This window comes from Ranitomeya imitator, chromosome 4 (genome assembly GCF_032444005.1).
Source record: "Ranitomeya imitator isolate aRanImi1 chromosome 4, aRanImi1.pri, whole genome shotgun sequence".
Taxonomy (NCBI): Eukaryota; Metazoa; Chordata; class Amphibia; order Anura; family Dendrobatidae; genus Ranitomeya; species Ranitomeya imitator.
In genome coordinates this window covers 661,209,208-661,228,850 of record NC_091285.1, presented here as the reverse complement: position 1 = coordinate 661,228,850, position 19,643 = coordinate 661,209,208, and the positions used below count along the sequence as shown (strand labels likewise).

The window sequence follows — 19,643 nt, the reverse complement described above, 5'->3', positions numbered from 1 at the left end:
TATCAGGATTTTACCACTACCCAGAGACCAAACATCACATGGCTGTTGTTAGCGATCTGTCTACTATTGATTTGTGGCTTATAGGCAGGAGTTACAGTTATGAAAATAAGCATCTTCTGAATATCACCATAACAGAACCAAGTAATAGTGCTAAACAGTGACTGAGTACCATCATACCATAGCCATGGTACATAACATTACCAGTGATCACTTGCTGCTGGTGCCAAAAAAGCAACCGAGCAGAACATGGTCACGGCTCTATACTGTCATAAACTAGCTGAAATCAAAGAAACTACGGTAACCAAGATATTTTTCTGAATAGTCACCATCATTTGTTTTTCAGTAGTTTTCTCACATCCTTAAATTATAGCGTTTATTGTTTTCCGCTTTATTAAAAGCATCCGCCCGAACAGGGACTTGAACCCTGGACCCTCAGATTAAAAGTCTGATGCTCTACCGATTGAGCTATCCGGGCTCTGTATCGAGTCGTGACTGAATACCGCCAAACCGTCACCATATACTAACAACAAATGTGATAAAATATCGCCAAACCACCACCACATAATAACACCAAATAGTGACTGAATACCGCCATACAATCACCACATAATAACACTGTAAACTGACTGAATATCGCCATTCAACACAAACATAATAACCTAAAATAGCGACAGAATACTGCCATACCATCACCACATAATAACAGCATATAATGACTGAACACCGCCATACAATTACCACATAAAATCACCAAATAGTGACTGAACACCATCCCAACATAAAAACACCAAATAATGACTGATTACCACAATACCATGACCACATAATAACACAAAATAGTGACTGAATACCGCCATACTAAGTTACACCCACTTTACTCTCGTGATGACCTCACGTGAGTCTGCTTGTGGGATGCCCTCAGCCGTTCAGAATTTTATGAAATTCCCAACTTATGTGATATCTTTACCCCTGAAGATCGCAAAAGGTTGAGATCGCCGCCATATCTTTTATCAGGATTTTACCACTACCCAGAGACCAAACATCACATGGCTGTTGTTAGCGATCTGTCTACTATTGATTTGTGGCTTATAGGCAGGAGTTACAGTTATGAAAATAAGCATCTTCTGAATATCACCATAACAGAACCAAGTAATAGTGCTAAACAGTGACTGAGTACCATCATACCATAGCCATGGTACATAACATTACCAGTGATCACTTGCTGCTGGTGCCAAAAAAGCAACCGAGCAGAACATGGTCACGGCTCTATACTGTCCTAAACTAGCTGAAATCAAAGAAACTACGGTAACCAAGATATTTTTCTGAATAGTCACCATCATTTGTTTTTCAGTAGTTTTCTCACATCCTTAAATTATAGCGTTTATTGTTTTCCGCTTTATTAAAAGCATCCGCCCGAACAGGGACTTGAACCCTGGACCCTCAGATTAAAAGTATGATGCTCTACCGACTGAGCTATCCGGGCTCTGTATCGAGTCGTGACTGAATACCGCCAAACCGTCACCATATACTAACAACAAATGTGATAAAATATCGCCAAACCACCACCACATAATAACACCAAATAGTGACTGAATACCGCCATACAATCACCACATAATAACACTGTAAACTGACTGAATATCGCCATGCAACACAAACATAATAACCTAAAATAGCTACAGAATACTGCCATACCATCACCACATAATAACAGCATATAATGACTGAACACCGCCATACAATTACCACATAAAATCACCAAATAGTGACTGAACACCATCCCAACATAAAAACACCAAATAATGACTGATTACCACAATACCATGACCACATAATAACACAAAATAGTGACTGAATACCGCCATACTAAGTTACACCCACTTTACTCTCGTGATGACCTCACGTGAGTCTGCTTGTGGGATGCCCTCAGCCGTTCAGAATTTTATGAAATTCCCAACTTATGTGATATCTTTACCCCTGAAGATCGCAAAAGGTTGAGATCGCCGCAATATCTTTTATCAGGATTTTACCACTACCCAGAGACCAAACATCACATGGCTGTTGTTAGCGATCTGTCTACTATTGATTTGTGGCTTATAGGCAGGAGTTACAGTTATGAAAATAAGCATCTTCTGAATATCACCATAACAGAACCAAGTAATAGTGCTAAACAGTGACTGAGTACCATCATACCATAGCCATGGTACATAACATTACCAGTGATCACTTGCTGCTGGTGCCAAAAAAGCAACCGAGCAGAACATGGTCACGGCTCTATACTGTCATAAACTAGCTGAAATCAAAGAAACTACGGTAACCAAGATATTTTTCTGAATAGTCACCATCATTTGTTTTTCAGTAGTTTTCTCACATCCTTAAATTATAGCGTTTATTGTTTTCCGCTTTATTAAAAGCATCCGCCCGAACAGGGACTTGAACCCTGGACCCTCAGATTAAAAGTCTGATGCTCTACCGACTGAGCTATCCGGGCTCTGTATCGAGTCGTGACTGAATACCGCCAAACCGTCACCATATACTAAGAACAAATGTGATAAAATATCGCCAAACCACCACCACATAATAACACCAAATAGTGACTGAATATCGCCATACAATCACCACATAATAACACTGTAAACTGACTGAATATCGCCATGCAACACAAACATAATAACCTAAAATAGCGACAGAATACTGCCATACCATCACCACATAATAACAGCATATAATGACTGAACACCGCCATACAATTACCACATAAAATCACCAAATAGTGACTGAACACCATCCCAACATAAAAACACCAAATAATGACTGATTACCACAATACCATGACCACATAATAACACAAAATAGTGACTGAATACCGCCATACTAAGTTACACCCACTTTACTCTCGTGATGACCTCACGTGAGTCTGCTTGTGGGATGCCCTCAGCCGTTCAGAATTTTATGAAATTCCCAACTTATGTGATATCTTTACCCCTGAAGATCGCAAAAGGTTGAGATCGCCGCCATATCTTTTATCAGGATTTTACCACTACCCAGAGACCAAACATCACATGGCTGTTGTTAGCGATCTGTCTACTATTGATTTGTGGCTTATAGGCAGGAGTTACAGTTATGAAAATAAGCATCTTCTGAATATCACCATAACAGAACCAAGTAATAGTGCTAAACAGTGACTGAGTACCATCATACCATAGCCATGGTACATAACATTACCAGTGATCACTTGCTGCTGGTGCCAAAAAAGCAACCGAGCAGAACATGGTCACGGCTCTATACTGTCATAAACTAGCTGAAATGAAAGAAACTACGGTAACCAAGATATTTTTCTGAATAGTCACCATCATTTGTTTTTCAGTAGTTTTCTCACATCCTTAAATTATAGCGTTTATTGTTTTCCGCTTTATTAAAAGCATCCGCCCGAACAGGGACTTGAACCCTGGACCCTCAGATTAAAAGTCTGATGCTCTACCGATTGAGCTATCCGGGCTCTGTATCGAGTCGTGACTGAATACCGCCAAACCGTCACCATATACTAACAACAAATGTGATAAAATATCGCCAAACCACCACCACATAATAACACCAAATAGTGACTGAATACCGCCATACAATCACCACATAATAACACTGTAAACTGACTGAATATCGCCATGCAACACAAACATAATAACCTAAAATAGCGACAGAATACTGCCATACCATCACCACATAATAACAGCATATAATGACTGAACACCGCCATACAATTACCACATAAAATCACCAAATAGTGACTGAACACCATCCCAACATAAAAACACCAAATAATGACTGATTACCACAATACCATGACCACATAATAACACAAAATAGTGACTGAATACCGCCATACTAAGTTACACCCACTTTACTCTCGTGATGACCTCACGTGAGTCTGCTTGTGGGATGCCCTCAGCCGTTCAGAATTTTATGAAATTCCCAACTTATGTGATATCTTTACCCCTGAAGATCGCAAAAGGTTCAGATCGCCGCCATATCTTTTATCAGGATTTTACCACTACCCAGAGCCCAAACATCACATGGCTGTTGTTAGCGATCTGTCTACTATTGATTTGTGGCTTATAGGCAGGAGTTACAGTTATGAAAATAAGCATCTTCTGAATATCACCATAACAGAACCAAGTAATAGTGCTAAACAGTGACTGAGTACCATCATACCATAGCCATGGTACATAACATTACCAGTGATCACTTGCTGCTGGTGCCAAAAAAGCAACCGAGCAGAACATGGTCACGGCTCTATACTGTCATAAACTAGCTGAAATCAAAGAAACTACGGTAACCAAGATATTTTTCTGAATAGTCACCATCATTTGTTTTTCAGTAGTTTTCTCACATCCTTAAATTATAGCGTTTATTGTTTTCCGCTTTATTAAAAGCATCCGCCCGAACAGGGACTTGAACCCTGGACCCTCAGATTAAAAGTCTGATGCTCTACCGACTGAGCTATCCGGGCTCTGTATCGAGTCGTGACTGAATACCGCCAAACCGTCACCATATACTAACAACAAATGTGATAAAATATCGCCAAACCACCACCACATAATAACACCAAATAGTGACTGAATACCGCCATACAATCACCACATAATAACACTGTAAACTGACTAAATATCGCCATGCAACACAAACATAATAACCTAAAATAGCGACAGAATACTGCCATACCATCACCACATAATAACAGCATATAATGACTGAACACCGCCATACAATTACCACATAAAATCACCAAATAGTGACTGAACACCATCCCAACATAAAAACACCAAATAATGACTGATTACCACAATACCATGACCACATAATAACACAAAATAGTGACTGAATACCGCCATACTAAGTTACACCCACTTTACTCTCGTGATGACCTCACGTGAGTCTGCTTGTGGGATGCCCTCAGCCGTTCAGAATTTTATGAAATTCCCAACTTATGTGATATCTTTACCCCTGAAGATCGCAAAAGGTTCAGATCGCCGCCATATCTTTTATCAGGATTTTACCACTACCCAGAGACCAAACATCACATGGCTGTTGTTAGCGATCTGTCTACTATTGATTTGTGGCTTATAGGCAGGAGTTACAGTTATGAAAATAAGCATCTTCTGAATATCACCATAACAGAACCAAGTAATAGTGCTAAACAGTGACTGAGTACCATCATACCATAGCCATGGTACATAACATTACCAGTGATCACTTGCTGCTGGTGCCAAAAAAGCAACCGAGCAGAACATGGTCACGGCTCTATACTGTCATAAACTAGCTGAAATCAAAGAAACTACGGTAACCAAGAAATTTTTCTGAATAGTCACCATCATTTGTTTTTCAGTAGTTTTCTCACATCCTTAAATTATAGCGTTTATTGTTTTCCGCTTTATTAAAAGCATCCGCCCGAACAGGGACTTGAACCCTGGACCCTCAGATTAAAAGTCTGATGCTCTACCGACTGAGCTATCCGGGCTCTGTATCGAGTCGTGACTGAATACCGCCAAACCGTCACCATATACTAACAACAAATGTGATAAAATATCGCCAAACCACCACCACATAATAACACCAAATAGTGACTGAATACCGCCATACAATCACCACATAATAACACTGTAAACTGACTGAATATCGCCATGCAACACAAACATAATAACCTAAAATAGCGACAGAATACTGCCATACCATCACCACATAATAACAGCATATAATGACTGAACACCGCCATACAATTACCACATAAAATCACCAAATAGTGACTGAACACCATCCCAACATAAAAACACCAAATAATGACTGATTACCACAATACCATGACCACATAATAACACAAAATAGTGACTGAATACCGCCATACTAAGTTACACCCACTTTACTCTCGTGATGACCTCACGTGAGTCTGCTTGTGGGATGCCCTCAGCCGTTCAGAATTTTATGAAATTCCCAACTTATGTGATATCTTTACCCCTGAAGATCGCAAAAGGTTCAGATCGCCGCCATATCTTTTATCAGGATTTTACCACTACCCAGAGACCAAACATCACATGGCTGTTGTTAGCGATCTGTCTACTATTGATTTGTGGCTTATAGGCAGGAGTTACAGTTATGAAAATAAGCATCTTCTGAATATCACCATAACAGAACCAAGTAATAGTGCTAAACAGTGACTGAGTACCATCATACCATAGCCATGGTACATAACATTACCAGTGATCACTTGCTGCTGGTGCCAAAAAAGCAACCGAGCAGAACATGGTCACGGCTCTATACTGTCATAAACTAGCTGAAATCAAAGAAACTACGGTAACCAAGAAATTTTTCTGAATACTCACCATCATTTGTTTTTCAGTAGTTTTCTCACATCCTTAAATTATAGCGTTTATTGTTTTCCGCTTTATTAAAAGCATCCGCCCGAACAGGGACTTGAACCCTGGACCCTCAGATTAAAAGTCTGATGCTCTACCGACTGAGCTATCCGGGCTCTGTATCGAGTCGTGACTGAATACCGCCAAACCGTCACCATATACTAACAACAAATGTGATAAAATATCGCCAAACCACCACCACATAATAACACCAAATAGTGACTGAATACCGCCATACAATCACCACATAATAACACTGTAAACTGACTGAATATCGCCATGCAACACAAACATAATAACCTAAAATAGCGACAGAATACTGCCATACCATCACCACATAATAACAGCATATAATGACTGAACACCGCCATACAATTACCACATAAAATCACCAAATAGTGACTGAACACCATCCCAACATAAAAACACCAAATAATGACTGATTAACACAATACCATGACCACATAATAACACAAAATAGTGACTGAATACCGCCATACTAAGTTACACCCACTTTACTCTCGTGATGACCTCACGTGAGTCTGCTTGTGGGATGCCCTCAGCCGTTCAGAATTTTATGAAATTCCCAACTTATGTGATATCTTTACCCCTGAAGATCGCAAAAGGTTCAGATCGCCGCCATATCTTTTATCAGGATTTTACCACTACCCAGAGACCAAACATCACATGGCTGTTGTTAGCGATCTGTCTACTATTGATTTGTGGCTTATAGGCAGGAGTTACAGTTATGAAAATAAGCATCTTCTGAATATCACCATAACAGAACCAAGTAATAGTGCTAAACAGTGACTGAGTACCATCATACCATAGCCATGGTACATAACATTACCAGTGATCACTTGCTGCTGGTGCCAAAAAAGCAACCGAGCAGAACATGGTCACGGCTCTATACTGTCATAAACTAGCTGAAATCAAAGAAACTACGGTAACCAAGATATTTTTCTGAATAGTCACCATCATTTGTTTTTCAGTAGTTTTCTCACATCCTTAAATTATAGCGTTTATTGTTTTCCGCTTTATTAAAAGCATCCGCCCGAACAGGGACTTGAACCCTGGACCCTCAGATTAAAAGTCTGATGCTCTACCGACTGAGCTATCCGGGATCTGTATCGAGTCGTGACTGAATACCGCCAAACCGTCACCATATACTAACAACAAATGTGATAAAATATCGCCAAACCACCACCACATAATAACACCAAATAGTGACTGAATACCGCCATACAATCACCACATAATAACACTGTAAACTGACTGAATATCGCCATGCAACACAAACATAATAACCTAAAATAGCGACAGAATACTGCCATGCCATCACCACATAATAACAGCATATAATGACTGAACACCGCCATACAATTACCACATAAAATCACCAAATAGTGACTGAACACCATCCCAACATAAAAACACCAAATAATGACTGATTACCACAATACCATGACCACATAATAACACAAAATAGTGACTGAATACCGCCATACTAAGTTACACCCACTTTACTCTCTTGATGACCTCACGTGAGTCTGCTTGTGGGATGCCCTCAGCCGTTCAGAATTTTATGAAATTCCCAACTTATGTGATATCTTTACCCCTGAAGATCGCAAAAGGTTGAGATCGCCGCCATATCTTTTATCAGGATTTTACCACTACCCAGAGACCAAACATCACATGGCTGTTGTTAGCGATCTGTCTACTATTGATTTGTGGCTTATAGGCAGGAGTTACAGTTATGAAAATAAGCATCTTCTGAATATCACCATAACAGAACCAAGTAATAGTGCTAAACAGTGACTGAGTACCATCATACCATAGCCATGGTACATAACATTACCAGTGATCACTTGCTGCTGGTGCCAAAAAAGCAACCGAGCAGAACATGGTCACGGCTCTATACTGTCATACACTAGCTGAAATCAAAGAAACTACGGTAACCAAGATATTTTTCTGAATAGTCACCATCATTTGTTTTTCAGTAGTTTTCTCACATCCTTAAATTATAGCATTTATTGTTTTCCGCTTTATTAAAAGCATCCGCCCGAACAGGGACTTGAACCCTGGACCCTCAGATTAAAAGTCTGATGCTCTACCGATTGAGCTATCCGGGCTCTGTATCGAGTCGTGACTGAATACCGCCAAACCGTCACCATATACTAACAACAAATGTGATAAAATATCGCCAAACCACCACCACATAATAACACCAAATAGTGACTGAATACCGCCATACAATCACCACATAATAACACTGTAAACTGACTGAATATCGCCATTCAACACAAACATAATAACCTAAAATAGCGACAGAATACTGCCATACCATCACCACATAATAACAGCATATAATGACTGAACACCGCCATACAATTACCACATAAAATCACCAAATAGTGACTGAACACCATCCCAACATAAAAACACCAAATAATGACTGATTACCACAATACCATGACCACATAATAACACAAAATAGTGACTGAATACCGCCATACTAAGTTACACCCACTTTACTCTCGTGATGACCTCACGTGAGTCTGCTTGTGGGATGCCCTCAGCCGTTCAGAATTTTATGAAATTCCCAACTTATGTGATATCTTTACCCCTGAAGATCGCAAAAGGTTGAGATCGCCGCCATATCTTTTATCAGGATTTTACCACTACCCAGAGACCAAACATCACATGGCTGTTGTTAGCGATCTGTCTACTATTGATTTGTGGCTTATAGGCAGGAGTTACAGTTATGAAAATAAGCATCTTCTGAATATCACCATAACAGAACCAAGTAATAGTGCTAAACAGTGACTGAGTACCATCATACCATAGCCATGGTACATAACATTACCAGTGATCACTTGCTGCTGGTGCCAAAAAAGCAACCGAGCAGAACATGGTCACGGCTCTATACTGTCCTAAACTAGCTGAAATCAAAGAAACTACGGTAACCAAGATATTTTTCTGAATAGTCACCATCATTTGTTTTTCAGTAGTTTTCTCACATCCTTAAATTATAGCGTTTATTGTTTTCCGCTTTATTAAAAGCATCCGCCCGAACAGGGACTTGAACCCTGGACCCTCAGATTAAAAGTCTGATGCTCTACCGACTGAGCTATCCGGGCTCTGTATCGAGTCGTGACTGAATACCGCCAAACCGTCACCATATACTAACAACCAATGTGATAAAATATCGCCAAACCACCACCACATAATAACACCAAATAGTGACTGAATACCGCCATACAATCACCACATAATAACACTGTAAACTGACTGAATATCGCCATGCAACACAAACATAATAACCTAAAATAGCGACAGAATACTGCCATACCATCACCACATAATAACAGCATATAATGACTGAACACCGCCATACAATTACCACATAAAATCACCAAATAGTGACTGAACACCATCCCAACATAAAAACACCAAATAATGACTGATTACCACAATACCATGACCACATAATAACACAAAATAGTGACTGAATACCGCCATACTAAGTTACACCCACTTTACTCTCGTGATGACCTCACGTGAGTCTGCTTGTGGGATGCCCTCAGCCGTTCAGAATTTTATGAAATTCCCAACTTATGTGATATCTTTACCCCTGAAGATCGCAAAAGGTTGAGATCGCCGCCATATCTTTTATCAGGATTTTACCACTACCCAGAGACCAAACATCACATGGCTGTTGTTAGCGATCTGTCTACTATTGATTTGTGGCTTATAGGCAGGAGTTACAGTTATGAAAATAAGCATCTTCTGAATATCACCATAACAGGACCAAGTAATAGTGCTAAACAGTGACTGAGTACCATCATACCATAGCCATGGTACATAACATTACCAGTGATCACTTTGCTGCTGCTGCCAAAAATGCAACCGAGCAGAACATGGTCACGGCTCTATACTGTCATAAACTAGCTGAAATCAAAGAAACTACGGTAACCAAGATATTTTTCTGAATAGTCACCATCATTTGTTTTTCAGTAGTTTTCTCACATCCTTAAATTATAGCGTTTATTGTTTTCCGCTTTATTAAAAGCATCCGCCCGAACAGGGACTTGAACCCTGGACCCTCAGATTAAAAGTCTGATGCTCTACCGACTGAGCTATCGAGTCGTGACTGAATACCGCCAAACCGTCACCATATACTAACAACAAATGTGATAAAATATCGCCAAACCACCACCACATAATAACACCAAATAGTGACTGAATACCGCCATACAATCACCACATAATAACACTGTAAACTGACTGAATATCGCCATGCAACACAAACATAATAACCTAAAATAGCGACAGAATACTGCCATACCATCACCACATAATAACAGCATATAATGACTGAACACCGCCATACAATTACCACATAAAATCACCAAATAGTGACTGAACACCATCCCAACATAAAAACACCAAATAATGACTGATTACCACAATACCATGACCACATAATAACACAAAATAGTGACTGAATACCGCCATACTAAGTTACACCCACTTTACTCTCGTGATGACCTCACGTGAGTCTGCTTGTGGGATGCCCTCAGCCGTTCAGAATTTTATGAAATTCCCAACTTATGTGATATCTTTACCCCTGAAGATCGCAAAAGGTTGAGATCGCTGCCATATCTTTTATCAGGATTTTACCACTACCCAGAGACCAAACATCACATGGCTGTTGTTAGCGATCTGTCTACTATTGATTTGTGGCTTATAGGCAGGAGTTACAGTTATGAAAATAAGCATCTTCTGAATATCACCATAACAGAACCAAGTAATAGTGCTAAACAGTGACTGAGTACCATCATACCATAGCCATGGTACATAACATTACCAGTGATCACTTGCTGCTGGTGCCAAAAAAGCAACCGAGCAGAACATGGTCACGGCTCTATACTGTCATCAACTAGCTGAAATCAAAGAAACTACGGTAACCAAGATATTTTTCTGAATAGTCACCATCATTTGTTTTTCAGTAGTTTTCTCACATCCTTAAATTATAGCGTTTATTGTTTTCCGCTTTATTAAAAGCATCCGCCCGAACAGGGACTTGAACCCTGGACCCTCAGATTAAAAGTCTGATGCTCTACCGACTGAGCTATCCGGGCTCTGTATCGAGTCGTGACTGAATACCGCCAAACCGTCACCATATACTAACAACAAATGTGATAAAATATCGCCAAACCACCACCACATAATAACACCAAATAGTGACTGAATACCGCCATACAATCACCACATAATAACACTGTAAACTGACTGAATATCGCCATGCAACACAAACATAATAACCTAAAATAGCGACAGAATACTGCCATACCATCACCACATAATAACAGCATATAATGACTGAACACCGCCATACAATTACCACATAAAATCACCAAATAGTGACTGAACACCATCCCAACATAAAAACACCAAATAATGACTGATTACCACAATACCATGACCACATAATAACACAAAATAGTGACTGAATACCGCCATACTAAGTTACACCCACTTTACTCTCGTGATGACCTCACGTGAGTCTGCTTGTGGGATGCCCTCAGCCGTTCAGAATTTTATGAAATTCCCAACTTATGTGATATCTTTACCCCTGAAGATCGCAAAAGGTTGAGATCGCCGCCATATCTTTTATCAGGATTTTACCACTACCCAGAGACCAAACATCACATGGCTGTTGTTAGCGATCTGTCTACTATTGATTTGTGGCTTATAGGCAGGAGTTACAGTTATGAAAATAAGCATCTTCTGAATATCACCATAACAGAACCAAGTAATAGTGCTAAACAGTGACTGAGTACCATCATACCATAGCCATGGTACATAACATTACCAGTGATCACTTTGCTGCTGCTGCCAAAAAAGCAACCGAGCAGAACATGGTCACGGCTCTATACTGTCATAAACTAGCTGAAATCAAAGAAACTACGGTAACCAAGATATTTTTCTGAATAGTCACCATCATTTGTTTTTCAGTAGTTTTCTCACATCCTTAAATTATAGCGTTTATTGTTTTCCGCTTTATTAAAAGCATCCGCCCGAACAGGGACTTGAACCCTGGACCCTCAGATTAAAAGTCTGATGCTCTACCGACTGAGCTATCGAGTCGTGACTGAATACCGCCAAACCGTCACCATATACTAACAACAAATGTGATAAAATATCGCCAAACCACCACCACATAATAACACCAAATAGTGACTGAATACCGCCATACAATCACCACATAATAACACTGTAAACTGACTGAATATCGCCATGCAACACAAACATAATAACCTAAAATAGCGACAGAATACTGCCATACCATCACCACATAATAACAGCATATAATGACTGAACACCGCCATACAATTACCACATAAAATCACCAAATAGTGACTGAACACCATCCCAACATAAAAACACCAAATAATGACTGATTACCACAATACCATTACCACATAATAACACAAAATAGTGACTGAATACCGCCATACTAAGTTACACCCACTTTACTCTCGTGATGACCTCACGTGAGTCTGCTTGTGGGATGCCCTCAGCCGTTCAGAATTTTATGAAATTCCCAACTTATGTGATATCGTTACCCCTGAAGATCGCAAAAGGTTGAGATCGCCGCCATATCTTTTATCAGGATTTTACCACTACCCAGAGACCAAACATCACATGGCTGTTGTTAGCGATCTGTCTACTATTGATTTGTGGCTTATAGGCAGGAGTTACAGTTATGAAAATAAGCATCTTCTGAATATCACCATAACAGAACCAAGTAATAGTGCTAAACAGTGACTGAGTACCATCATACCATAGCCATGGTACATAACATTACCAGTGATCACTTGCTGCTGGTGCCAAAAAAGCAACCGAGCAGAACATGGTCACGGCTCTATACTGTCATAAACTAGCTGAAATCAAAGAAACTACGGTAACCAAGATATTTTTCTGAATAGTCACCATCATTTGTTTTTCAGTAGTTTTCTCACATCCTTAAATTATAGCGTTTATTGTTTTCCGCTTTATTAAAAGCATCCGCCCGAACAGGGACTTGAACCCTGGACCCTCAGATTAAAAGTCTGATGCTCTACCGACTGAGCTATCCGGGCTCTGTATCGAGTCGTGACTGAATACCGTGAAACCGTCACCATATACTAACAACAAATGTGATAAAATATCGCCAAACCACCACCACATAATAACACCAAATAGTGACTGAATACCGCCATACAATCACCACATAATAACACTGTAAACTGACTGAATATCGCCATGCAACACAAACATAATAACCTAAAATAGCGACAGAATACTGCCATACCATCACCACATAATAACAGCATATAATGACTGAACACCGCCATACAATTACCACATAAAATCACCAAATAGTGACTGAACACCATCACAACATAAAAACACCAAATAATGACTGATTACCACAATACCATGACCACATAATAACACAAAATAGTGACTGAATACCGCCATACTAAGTTACACCCACTTTACTCTCGTGATGACCTCACGTGAGTCTGCTTGTGGGATGCCCTCAGCCGTTCAGAATTTTATGAAATTCCCAACTTATGTGATATCTTTACCCCTGAAGATCGCAAAAGGTTCAGATCGCCGCCATATCTTTTATCAGGATTTTACCACTACCCAGAGACCAAACATCACATGGCTGTTGTTAGCGATCTGTCTACTATTGATTTGTGGCTTATAGGCAGGAGTTACAGTTATGAAAATAAGCATCTTCTGAATATCACCATAACAGAACCAAGTAATAGTGCTAAACAGTGACTGAGTACCATCATACCATAGCCATGGTACATAACATTACCAGTGATCACTTGCTGCTGGTGCCAAAAAAGCAACCGAGCAGAACATGGTCACGGCTCTATACTGTCATAAACTAGCTGAAATCAAAGAAACTACGGTAACCAAGATATTTTTCTGAATAGTCACCATCATTTGTTTTTCAGTAGTTTTCTCACATCCTTAAATTATAGCGTTTATTGTTTTCCGCTTTATTAAAAGCATCCGCCCGAACAGGGACTTGAACCCTGGACCCTCAGATTAAAAGTCTGATGCTCTACCGACTGAGCTATCCGGGCTCTGTATCGAGTCGTGACTGAATACCGCCAAACCGTCACCATATACTAACAACAAATGTGATAAAATATCGCCAAACCACCACCACATAATAACACCAAATAGTGACTGAATACCGCCATACAATCACCACATAATAACACTGTAAACTGACTGAATATCGCCATGCAACACAAACATAATAACCTAAAATAGCGACAGAATACTGCCATACCATCACCACATAATAACAGCATATAATGACTGAACACCGCCATACAATTACCACATAAAATCACCAAATAGTGACTGAACACCATCCCAACATAAAAACACCAAATAATGACTGATTACCACAATACCATGACCACATAATAACACAAAATAGTGACTGAATACCGCCATACTAAGTTACACCCACTTTACTCTCGTGATGACCTCACGTGAGTCTGCTTGTGGGATGCCCTCAGCCGTTCAGAATTTTATGAAATTCCCAACTTATGTGATATCTTTACCCCTGAAGATCGCAAAAGGTTGAGATCGCTGCCATATCTTTTATCAGGATTTTACCACTACCCAGAGACCAAACATCACATGGCTGTTGTTAGCGATCTGTCTACTATTGATTTGTGGCTTATAGGCAGGAGTTACAGTTATGAAAATAAGCATCTTCTGAATATCACCATAACAGAACCAAGTAATAGTGCTAAACAGTGACTGAGTACCATCATACCATAGCCATGGTACATAACATTACCAGTGATCACTTGCTGCTGGTGCCAAAAAAGCAACCGAGCAGAACATGGTCACGGCTCTATACTGTCATCAACTAGCTGAAATCAAAGAAACTACGGTAACCAAGATATTTTTCTGAATAGTCACCATCATTTGTTTTTCAGTAGTTTTCTCACATCCTTAAATTATAGCGTTTATTGTTTTCCGCTTTATTAAAAGCATCCGCCCGAACAGGGACTTGAACCCTGGACCCTCAGATTAAAAGTCTGATGCTCTACCGACTGAGCTATCCGGGCTCTGTATCGAGTCGTGACTGAATACCGCCAAACCGTCACCATATACTAACAACAAATGTGATAAAATATCGCCAAACCACCACCACATAATAACACCAAATAGTGACTGAATACCGCCATACAATCACCACATAATAACACTGTAAACTGACTGAATATCGCCATGCAACACAAACATAATAACCTAAAATAGCGACAGAATACTGCCATACCATCACCACATAATAACAGCATATAATGACTGAACACCGCCATACAATTACCACATAAAATCACCAAATAGTGACTGAACACCATCCCAACATAAAAACACCAAATAATGACTGATTACCACAATACCATGACCACATAATAACACAAAATAGTGACTGAATACCGCCATACTAAGTTACACCCACTTTACTCTCGTGATGACCTCACGTGAGTCTGCTTGTGGGATGCCCTCAGCCGTTCAGAATTTTATGAAATTCCCAACTTATGTGATATCTTTACCCCTGAAGATCGCAAAAGGTTGAGATCGCCGCCATATCTTTTATCAGGATTTTACCACTACCCAGAGACCAAACATCACATGGCTGTTGTTAGCGATCTGTCTACTATTGATTTGTGGCTTATAGGCAGGAGTTACAGTTATGAAAATAAGCATCTTCTGAATATCACCATAACAGAACCAAGTAATAGTGCTAAACAGTGACTGAGTACCATCATACCATAGCCATGGTACATAACATTACCAGTGATCACTTGCTGCTGGTGCCAAAAAAGCAACCGAGCAGAACATGGTCACGGCTCTATACTGTCATAAACTAGCTGAAATCAAAGAAACTACGGTAACCAAGATATTTTTCTGAATAGTCACCATCATTTGTTTTTCAGTAGTTTTCTCACATCCTTAAATTATAGCGTTTATTGTTTTCCGCTTTATTAAAAGCATCCGCCCGAACAGGGACTTGAACCCTGGACCCTCAGATTAAAAGTCTGATGCTCTACCGACTGAGCTATCGAGTCGTGACTGAATACCGCCAAACCGTCACCATATACTAACAACAAATGTGATAAAATATCGCCAAACCACCACCACATAATAACACCAAATAGTGACTGAATACCGCCATACAATCACCACATAATAACACTGTAAACTGACTGAATATCGCCATGCAACACAAACATAATAACCTAAAATAGCGACAGAATACTGCCATACCATCACCACATAATAACAGCATATAATGACTGAACACCGCCATACAATTACCACATAAAATCACCAAATAGTGACTGAACACCATCCCAACATAAAAACACCAAATAATGACTGATTACCACAATACCATGACCACATAATAACACAAAATAGTGACTGAATACCGCCATACTAAGTTACACCCACTTTACTCTCGTGATGACCTCACGTGAGTCTGCTTGTGGGATGCCCTCAGCCGTTCAGAATTTTATGAAATTCCCAACTTATGTGATATCTTTACCCCTGAAGATCGCAAAAGGTTGAGATCGCCGCCATATCTTTTATCAGGATTTTACCACTACCCAGAGACCAAACATCACATGGCTGTTGTTAGCGATCTGTCTACTATTGATTTGTGGCTTATAGGCAGGAGTTACAGTTATGAAAATAAGCATCTTCTGAATATCACCATAACAGAACCAAGTAATAGTGCTAAACAGTGACTGAGTACCATCATACCATAGCCATGGTACATAACATTACCAGTGATCACTTGCTGCTGGTGCCAAAAAAGCAACCGAGCAGAACATGGTCACGGCTCTATACTGTCATAAACTAGCTGAAATCAAAGAAACTACGGTAACCAAGATATTTTTCTGAATAGTCACCATCATTTGTTTTTCAGTAGTTTTCTCACATCCTTAAATTATAGCGTTTATTGTTTTCCGCTTTATTAAAAGCATCCGCCCGAACAGGGACTTGAACCCTGGACCCTCAGATTAAAAGTCTGATGCTCTACCGACTGAGCTATCCGGGCTCTGTATCGAGTCGTGACTGAATACCGCCAAACCGTCACCATATACTAACAACAAATGTGATAAAATATCGCCAAACCACCACCACATAATAACACCAAATAGTGACTGAATACCGCCATACAATCACCACATAATAACACTGTAAACTGACTGAATATCGCCATGCAACACAAACATAATAACCTAAAATAGCGACAGAATACTGCCATACCATCACCACATAATAACAGCATATAATGACTGAACACCGCCATACAATTACCACATAAAATCACCAAATAGTGACTGAACACCATCCCAACATAAAAACACCAAATAATGACTGATTACCACAATACCATGACCACATAATAACACAAAATAGTGACTGAATACCGCCATACTAAGTTACACCCACTTTACTCTCGTGATGACCTCACGTGAGTCTGCTTGTGGGATGCCCTCAGCCGTTCAGAATTTTATGAAATTCCCAACTTATGTGATATCTTTACCCCTGAAGATCGCAAAAGGTTGAGATCGCCGCCATATCTTTTATCAGGATTTTACCACTACCCAGAGACCAAACATCACATGGCTGTTGTTAGCGATCTGTCTACTATTGATTTGTGGCTTATAGGCAGGAGTTACAGTTATGAAAATAAGCATCTTCTGAATATCACCATAACAGAACCAAGTAATAGTGCTAAACAGTGACTGAGTACCATCATACCATAGCCATGGTACATAACATTACCAGTGATCACTTGCTGCTGGTGCCAAAAAAGCAACCGAGCAGAACATGGTCACGGCTCTATACTGTCATAAACTAGCTGAAATCAAAGAAACTACGGTAACCAAGACATTTTTCTGAATAGTCACCATCATTTGTTTTTCAGTAGTTTTCTCACATCCTTAAATTATAGCGTTTATTGTTTTCCGCTTTATTAAAAGCATCCGCCCGAACGGGGACTTGAACCCTGGACCCTCAGATTAAAAGTCTGATGCTCTACCGACTGAGCTATCCGGGCTCTGTATCGAGTCGTGACTGAATACCGCCAAACCGTCACCATATACTAACAACAAATGTGATAAAATATCGCCAAACCACCACCACATAATAACACCAAATAGTGACTGAATACCGCCATACAATCACCACATAATAACACTGTAAACTGACTGAATATCGCCATGCAACACAAACATAATAACCTAAAATAGCGACAGAATACTGCCATACCATCACCACATAATAACAGCATATAATGACTGAACACCGCCATACAATTACCACATAAAATCACCAAATAGTGACTGAACACCATCCCAACATAAAAACACCAAATAATGACTGATTACCACAATACCATGACCACATAATAACACAAAATAGTGACTGAATACCGCCATACTAAGTTACACCCACTTTACTCTCGTGATGACCTCACGTGAGTCTGCTTGTGGGATGCCCTCAGCCGTTCAGAATTTTATGAAATTCCCAACTTATGTGATATCTTTACCCCTGAAGATCGCAAAAGGTTGAGATCGCCGCCATATCTTTTATCAGGATTTTACCACTACCCAGAGACCAAACATCACATGGCTGTTGTTAGCGATCTGTCTACTATTGATTTGTGGCTTATAGGCAGGAGTTACAGTTATGAAAATAAGCATCTTCTGAATATCACCATAACAGAACCAAGTAATAGTGCTAAACAGTGACTGAGTACCATCATACCATAGCCATGGTACATAACATTACCAGTGATCACTTGCTGCTGGTGCCAAAAAAGCAACCGAGCAGAACATAGTCACGGCTCTATACTGTCGTAAACTAGCTGAAATCAAAGAAACTACGGTAACCAAGATATTTTTCTGAATAGTCACCATCATTTGTTTTTCAGTAGTTTTCTCACATCCTTAAATTATAGCGTTTATTGTTTTCCGCTTTATTAAAAGCATCCGCCCGAACAGGGACTTGAACCCTGGACCCTCAGATTAAAAGTCTGATGCTCTACCGACTGAGCTATCCGAGATCTGTATCGAGTCGTGACTGAATACCGCCAAACCGTCACCATATACTAACAAC

The 19,643-nt window shown here is 39.8% G+C and overlaps 10 non-coding genes across 10 annotated transcripts; all 10 read right to left on the bottom strand.

Moving 5' to 3' along the window:
• Positions 1-2,418: 2,418 nt before the first annotated feature.
• TRNAK-UUU (transfer RNA lysine (anticodon UUU)) lies at positions 2,419-2,491 on the bottom strand. The gene has a single exon. It is a non-coding gene; the product is annotated as a tRNA-Lys (tRNA).
• A 1,943-nt stretch (positions 2,492-4,434) lies between these two features.
• Positions 4,435-4,507, bottom strand: TRNAK-UUU (transfer RNA lysine (anticodon UUU)). Its single transcript has one exon. It is a non-coding gene; the product is annotated as a tRNA-Lys (tRNA).
• A 935-nt stretch (positions 4,508-5,442) lies between these two features.
• Positions 5,443-5,515, bottom strand: TRNAK-UUU (transfer RNA lysine (anticodon UUU)). The gene has a single exon. It is a non-coding gene; the product is annotated as a tRNA-Lys (tRNA).
• Positions 5,516-6,450: 935 nt separating this feature from the next.
• TRNAK-UUU (transfer RNA lysine (anticodon UUU)) lies at positions 6,451-6,523 on the bottom strand. Its single transcript has one exon. It is a non-coding gene; the product is annotated as a tRNA-Lys (tRNA).
• A 2,951-nt stretch (positions 6,524-9,474) lies between these two features.
• TRNAK-UUU (transfer RNA lysine (anticodon UUU)) lies at positions 9,475-9,547 on the bottom strand. Its single transcript has one exon. It is a non-coding gene; the product is annotated as a tRNA-Lys (tRNA).
• Positions 9,548-11,478: 1,931 nt separating this feature from the next.
• On the bottom strand, positions 11,479-11,551 carry TRNAK-UUU (transfer RNA lysine (anticodon UUU)). Its single transcript has one exon. It is a non-coding gene; the product is annotated as a tRNA-Lys (tRNA).
• Positions 11,552-13,482: 1,931 nt separating this feature from the next.
• TRNAK-UUU (transfer RNA lysine (anticodon UUU)) lies at positions 13,483-13,555 on the bottom strand. Its single transcript has one exon. It is a non-coding gene; the product is annotated as a tRNA-Lys (tRNA).
• Positions 13,556-14,490: 935 nt separating this feature from the next.
• Positions 14,491-14,563, bottom strand: TRNAK-UUU (transfer RNA lysine (anticodon UUU)). The gene has a single exon. It is a non-coding gene; the product is annotated as a tRNA-Lys (tRNA).
• A 935-nt stretch (positions 14,564-15,498) lies between these two features.
• Positions 15,499-15,571, bottom strand: TRNAK-UUU (transfer RNA lysine (anticodon UUU)). Its single transcript has one exon. It is a non-coding gene; the product is annotated as a tRNA-Lys (tRNA).
• A 1,930-nt stretch (positions 15,572-17,501) lies between these two features.
• TRNAK-UUU (transfer RNA lysine (anticodon UUU)) lies at positions 17,502-17,574 on the bottom strand. Its single transcript has one exon. It is a non-coding gene; the product is annotated as a tRNA-Lys (tRNA).
• Positions 17,575-19,643: the final 2,069 nt, after the last annotated feature.